The sequence below is a fragment of the Cricetulus griseus genome, chromosome 5, assembly GCF_003668045.3.
Source record: "Cricetulus griseus strain 17A/GY chromosome 5, alternate assembly CriGri-PICRH-1.0, whole genome shotgun sequence".
Classification (NCBI taxonomy): Eukaryota; Metazoa; Chordata; class Mammalia; order Rodentia; family Cricetidae; genus Cricetulus; species Cricetulus griseus.
The window spans coordinates 43,692,471-43,698,470 of NC_048598.1; positions in this window are offsets into that span (position 1 = coordinate 43,692,471).

Consider the following 6,000-nt stretch of genomic DNA (forward strand, 5'->3'; position numbering starts at 1 on the left):
TAAATATAGAAAGACAAAGAATTGTTATTCCAAAACTCCATTCTGCCAGCAACCATTATGTCTGCATTCCTGAAACTACTTTTTCACGGCTCATACCTAACAGGCTCACTGCTCCTTCACAGAATTACTTTATTTATAGTTACATAATACATCAACTCCCTTTTTCCATTTTCTTTTTCATTTCCAATTTAGCAAGCAAAAGGACAACTAGCTATAGTCCAGGATAATGGCTTTTAAATATTAACACCTAAGTTACCAGCATCCATTAATTCCTTATACACACAGAACACAACAAAACACAAAGATCCTTCTGTATGTGGTAGTGAAATAATTATTGACATATACTATGTTTCTTTTTGCTGAGATAAAGTACTCAGATAAAAAGACCTTTAAGGAGGAATGAATCCCCATAGCTCTCATTTCCAGGGTACACTCCATCATGGCAGTAAATTCAATGCCTAAGGAGCTTTAAAAAGCTGGTCACATTGTGCCTGAGGTCATGAAAAAGAAAGGAATGAATGTTTATATTCATACAGATTTAACCTTTTTATTCAACATAGGACCTCAGTGCATGCCATGGCGCTATCCTTGTTGTAGTGGATCTTCCTATTAGGTAGCTTGACAGATAGTATCAGACTTGTCATTAAGATAGACCTTCCCTCCTTACTGTTTCTCTTTTGACATTAGAAATGGAAGTGTCTTTTAGGATTTAAATAGTCATGATATTTCCATGAAAATGTGGAAGCTTGCAGGATTTGTTGAAGTGTATTAAGACAAATCTACTTTACCTTGTAAATAAAATAGTATTTATTTTTATTTAAATTATAAACAAGTTATTTTACATGTCAACCCCAGTTCCCTCTGCCTCCCCTCCTCCCCTGTCCTCCCCCAAATAACACCCTCCTATCCCATACCCTTTCTGCTCCCCAGGGAGGGTGAGGCCTTCCATGGGAGGCCTTCAGTGTCTGTCATATCTTTTGGGATAGGGCCTAGGCCCTCCCCCATGTGTCTAGGCTCAGCGAGTATCCTGCTATGTGGAATGGGCTCCCAAAGTCTACTACAAAAGTCCTCATAGATTTCCAAGATCTCCTCACTGACACCTACATTCATGGGGTTTGGATCACTCCCATCCTGGTTTCCCAGCTATCATTCTGGAAAACAAGAATTCCTCCTTGTTCAAGTCAGCTGTTTCTGTGGGTTTCACCAGCCTAGTCTTGAACCCTTTGCTCATCACTCCTCTTTCTCTGCAACTGGATTCCAGTTCAGTTCAGTGTTTAGCTGTGGGTATCTTATTCCACTTCTACCAGCTTCTGGGTGAAGGCTATAAGATGGCATATAAGTCAGTCATCAATCTCATTATCAGGGGAAAATTGGAAGCATGAGGGGAGGGAAGAAGGAGCTAGGAGAATGAGAAAGGGAGAGGAGGAGGTGTGAGGAGGACATGTGGGAGCAGGAAGTTTGAGTTGGGGGAAGAATGGAGGAGAGCATAAGAGATATCATAATACAGGGAGCCATTATAGGTTTAAATAGAAATCAGGCTCTAGAGAAATGTCTGTAGATTTACAATGATGACACCAACTAACAATCTATGCAACAGAGGAAAGGCTACCTTAAATGCCCTCGCCTGACAAAGGCGCTTTGTTGGTGCAGCTACTCTACAGTACTTCTGGCAGATAGCATTGTGACAGCTTACTGTTTTGCCTGAGACCTAACTCAGAAAACTTTTCCTTCTTTCTATCGTTTCTCTTTTTGAATATTGCCTGAACGTGTTGTGCTTTTGCTGGCGCTCTGACTTACTCTCTGCAGCTTCCCAGTCCCTCTAAGCATGCTAGTGGATTCTGACCTCCATCACAGAACCTGCATTGAAAACCAACCAACAATTCTGGATCCCAGCTTTAAAAACAGCTTTCTTGCTTTCTCTTCTAGATCTCTTTCTTTTCCACAGCTTCTGTGACTTAAGAAGCATGCCTTCACTGTTGGACTTCTATAAAATTATTCTTGAGCTTCCTTCTGACTCCATTTAAGCATTCTTTTATTAATGTGACTAAGAACCAATAAAATAAAACTCAGATTTCCATGGTAACGGGACAAACAAAAAGAATCCCAGATTTCCCTGGTACCATCCCCACCTCTTAAGCTAATCCAGATACTACCTTAAAGATATCCCCAGAGCCTGGCTTAATCTAAATAACCCTCAAGAATGCACCTAGGGCATGTCTCCTAAACTATTCTAGATGCACTGAAACAGCAAGGAGAGTGATATTAGAAGTAAGAAATTTATAGATTTCTGGCACCTATTAATTAAGTCTCCTGTAAGAAAACAGCAAAGGAAGACCTGGGAAGTCAAGAGTTACATGGCAGTATAAAAAGCTATGAAGACTTCGAGATTTTAAATAGTAATATTTTATTAAATCCTGAAAGGGGGCCAGGAGAAAAAGAAAGTGCAAAGTTCCAAAATGAGCAAATTCAGTAGTTTAGAAGAGAGGCAGAGTCTCTCATGCCACATTGGGTGAAGAAACTCTAGGCTGTCAAAAGCCTCCCCCAGGGTCCTATAGGAAGCCATTATTACTAGGACAAAGAGACTCTCATTCTGACCGGTCTATCTACAAGTGGAAGGCACCTAGGCAAATTTTTTGAGTTTCCCTTCTTGCCAATTGTGATGGCTACTCTTGGTTGTCAACCTGAATACATCTGGAATTACCTAAAACACCTGTGTGAGGAGTTTTCTTAAATTACTTGAATCAGGAAGATAACTTTAGTCAGCATCTTTTGAGGTTGGAAGAAGTACCTTCAACCTGTCAGCCTTTATGAAAGACATGGAAGAAGGGAATTTGCTCTATTTGCCTGATTGCTCTTGCTGGTGAGTCTGTTCGTTCACCAGCATTGTAATTAAATCTTTTGTCCCAGTGGACAAAGAATAACCATGGAAACATCTGGCGTCCTGAATTGATCAACTACTGAATTCTTGAGTCTTCTATTAGTACACAACCATTATAGATTAGGAAGACCACACCCTCTAAACCAGTCTAATAATTCCCCTTTATCTACGTATATCCCTTGTATCATGTCTGTTCCCCTAAAGAACCCTGACTACAGAGCAAGGTCCAGGCCACATAGAAAACCCTGTCATAGGAAAAAAATCACCAATAATTACACACACACAAACACACACACACACACACACACACACACACACACACACACACATATGTATATATATATTAATCTAAAGAATAAGATAGCATAGGATACATATTTTTATCAATAAAATATGAATTGAAGATTAAATTTTTAATGATTGCTTTTGTTTCACAGTTTTGTTTGCTATGATAAAATCATTTTTATTTCTCAATGTTTAAAATATATTTAATTCATGAAGAATATTTTAATATAGGGTGTATCTTCTGTGTATATAGAAGTTTCATTAGTATTAGTGTGGAGAAAGCTGTGGCCTTATACAAAAAGCCTTGTTTCTGGATTTATTTCCTCCTCTTAATTCTTGGACCTCAGACAAGCTGCTTGACCTCTCTCAGGCTATTTCCTGTTCTACATTCTTCACTGTGTTGGTTTCAAAATCAAATTAGGTCATTTGGGTAGGTTCCATATGTTTCAGTAAAAATTCTAGAATCATTGTTGCATAAATATTTTCTTTTAGTTCTTGTTCACAAATGATATGAATTTTAATTAAATATGTTTTTGATAGTTTGCATAATATTACCTCTGTATAAAATATATTTATATTGGGTGATAACACTGTGGCTCATTTATGAATCACCCTGTGAAACATGAAATTGCCTATGAATATTTATGGATAAATGAACCCATATATTATAAAGCCTATCAATATTTAATACTTTATTTATAACATATAGATGGATAAAAAGATTGGTAGGAAGATGCTGTTGATTTTGAACCAAATTAATTGTTTAAGTATTTTCTTTGTTATTTATGAGCAATTGGAAAGTTTTATTTCATAGGGTTGTTTATTTTGATTAAAGACATGGATTTTGGAAAGAACATTTATTTCACAGTCATCTTGCAGTAAATGAAAAAATAGGTTTTCCTAGCTGGAGCAAAATTACAATTTTAAGCATCCTGTATCAAAAGTTCCTGCAGATTCATAGTGAAGAGATTGAGAAGGCTCGAGATTCAAGGGTATCAATCTGTTTTACACAGACCTACAGATACATTTTCTGCTCAGAATTTGTACTCATCATGTGTATTATTCATTCAGAGTTTTCAGATAAATTTTGGGCAAGAACATTATAGCATCTATGAAGAAAAAATTTTGAAGAACAAATTATGTGAAAATGTACTCATGCAGGGGAATATATGTAAATGTTCATGTATATGTATAGGTACACATGAATTTGTGAACCTGTGAAGGTTAGAAGTGAATGTTGGGTATCTTTCTAGATCATTTTCCACTTTAGCTATTTGAGACACTATTGTTAACTGAACTTCGACACTCTGATTGGCTAGATTGGCTAGATTGGATAATAAGCCTCAGGATTCATTTTGTCTGTTCTAACAGGAACTGAGATTACAGGCTTGCTAAATGCAAGAGTTGTTTTAAAATATTTTATTCTATGTGTAGGAAAATTTTGCCTAAATGTATGTATATATATCCATGGGTTCCTGGTGATCCACAAAGCCTGAATGGTGCCTTAGATCCCCCCAAGATGTGGTTATAGTGATTATGAGCTTCTATGTGGGTGCTGGGAATTGAACCTACATCTTCTTGAAGAGCAGCCAGGACTCAACTCTTGAATCCTCTTTTCACCTCTACTCCCCATCACACACATTGCTTTTTAACCTGTTCTGTACAGTAGTCTGTTTTGAATTCTTATTAAAAGCAACTTCTGCATTTTCAAAATTATGATGCAAGATGACAGTAAACCCATCTTGAAATTTCTACAGTTTGAATTATCCTCAAATATGCAGAATCATATAAAAAGTAATTAAATTTAAATGAGTTACTGTCAATGTGATGAACAATTTCATTTGTCCTTAACAAATTAGGTTGAAATATTGTTTTAAATTCTTACCTATAGAATTGTTTTTTTTAAGAATTATGATACTACATGGCTTTAAAATAAGCAATTGAAATTTGTGGAGAAGAGTTTTCTTGTTCTTGCTAATTTTTGTTGATCCTATGACTGAAATAATTGTTCCTCCCTAAAACTGCATTTCTATTATTTGTAAAATTACATGTGTTCAAATACATTTTCTTCATTTGTGTCACAATTTAGTTTTCTTTCAAAAAAAAATCATACCTATAACAATACATTCTCTCACTTTGCTTAAAACCCCACTGATCTTGCATATATTTTTCTCCCCAAGTGTAATGTTTTTTACATATGCTTTGTGGAAATGTGTATTCTTCAATCACAAAAGTGATTGAAGCATTAATACAATAACAAGCTTGACCTGACTTTAGAAATATGAGATAGCTTCGTAAATGTCCCAAGAAATGGCAGCCAATTGGACATGTTCACCTTCTTGGCAGCATTTTAGTAATACAATTTTCTCATTTCTCCATTCAAAACTCTACTTCTCCTGCTATTAAATTATCCTGGGATCATTGAAGTGTTTATGAATCAGCATTACTTTAACTGGATCTATCTTCAATAGTAGCATTACATTTAAATATAGGAGAGTGAGTTGAAATTGAGTCAAGAGCTGCAACTCTGAGTGATTAACCCGGTTTCTTTTACAGTCTACTGACCCTCCTCTTCAGTTCCTAATGGGTTCACTCCCTTTAGAGTACTTGCAAATCTAAGTGTACTAGCTCAGAATAAGTGCTATATTTCTTTAGGATTTCTTAATGCATAATGGATGAAGACAGACCATGTAATTCTTTTTATAATTAATTCCTTTAAATTTTATTGTACAGTCCAACCACAGTTTTCCCTCCCACCCCTCCTGCACCCCCAAACTCTAGCGAGCCTACCATCAGTCTACTCTTCCACAAGGGACAGGGCACTCATGTGGAATCAA